Source organism: Arachis duranensis, chromosome 9 (genome assembly GCF_000817695.3).
Source record: "Arachis duranensis cultivar V14167 chromosome 9, aradu.V14167.gnm2.J7QH, whole genome shotgun sequence".
Lineage (NCBI taxonomy): Eukaryota > Viridiplantae > Streptophyta > Magnoliopsida > Fabales > Fabaceae > Arachis > Arachis duranensis.
Genome location: NC_029780.3, coordinates 19785231 through 19786653, shown reverse-complemented (window position 1 = coordinate 19786653; position 1423 = coordinate 19785231).

Sequence of the window (1423 nt, the reverse complement as noted above, 5' to 3'; positions counted from 1 at the left end):
TTTTCTTCAACTCTATGTTCCCATGGAAGCTCCGCATCTCCTAAGTCTTCTACCACTTCTTCCTTGTCTTCAACAATTAAAGCTTCCTCCAATTGTTCCAATACAAAGCAACTTCCTTCATTTCCCACCGGAGTTTCTAATCTCTCCTTCATGCTATGTTCTTCATTTAATTCTCCATATGTAGCCATGGGAGTTCCTTGAGTGTTCAAGCATTGGGAGGCTAATTGATTTGTTACCGCATCCAAGGCGGCCATGAAATTTTGCACATCCCTTTTCATCTCTTCTTGCCCTTGAACAAGAACACCAAGGGTTTCATCCATTAGAGGTTGGGATGGGTGGAAGGGTTCCTTATTTTGGGGGAAGGGTTCATAGTAGGAAGGTGGTTCTTCTTGGTGGAGTTGTGGTGGTTCAATGTTTTCCATTCTTTCCACTTGTTTCACAACACACTCCATGGTTGCTTGAAATTGATCCAATGCTTCCTTGAGACGATCCCTTGACTCTTGTTCCTCTTGGATATCATGAGTAGGACCATAAGGCTCTTGGATTGAAAGACATGAATATTTTTCCATGGGAGGTTGTGGTGAAAGGTAGAATTCATCTTGTGGTTGAAAATTTTCATATATTGGGGGTGGTTCATCTTGGTAATAATATGGAGGGGGTGGCTCTTGAAAATGTTGTTGTTGGAATTGTGGTGGCTCTATGTGTGTTTCATATGGCTCATATGGTTGTTGGTAGGATGGATATGGATTAGGGTCATATGAAGGTGGTTGGTGAAAAGGGGCTTGTGAGTGTGGTTGGGGGCCATGTTGAGGAGGGGGTTCATAAGCATATGGTGGTGGCTCTTGAAAGTCACAAGGAGATTCACCATAGCCATTGGATCGATATGCATCAAAAAATGGCTCTTCTTCATAGTGCATTGGTGGGGGTTGTTGCCATGAAGATTGATCATATGCATATGGCTCCTCCCACCATTGATTGTCCCATCCTTGATGCATCTCTTCATTGAAGTTCTCATCACCTACAACATAGTTGTAATCACACTCATAGCCAAAATGAGAATTCATGGTGAAAAGAGAAAATAAAAACAAAAACTACTAAGAAATAATGAAACAAAGTCCTAACTAGCAAGCAATCCAAAAAAAATCAAGCTATTCACAATATTCACATATATACAATAACCAATAACATAACACCATTGCAATTCCCCGGCAACGGCGCCATTTTGACGAATGAATTTTTGACGGTTTAGAATTTCACTAATAGAATCTCGTTGTAAAGTATAGTTTCTAAACCAAACAATGATCCTTTCATACAAAAAGTTGTTTGTCACTAGTACAAACCCCTAAATTTATAAACCGAAGTATTCAAACCTCGGGTCGTTCTCCCTAGGAATTACAATAAAGTGTCTTGTTATTGGTTGTGA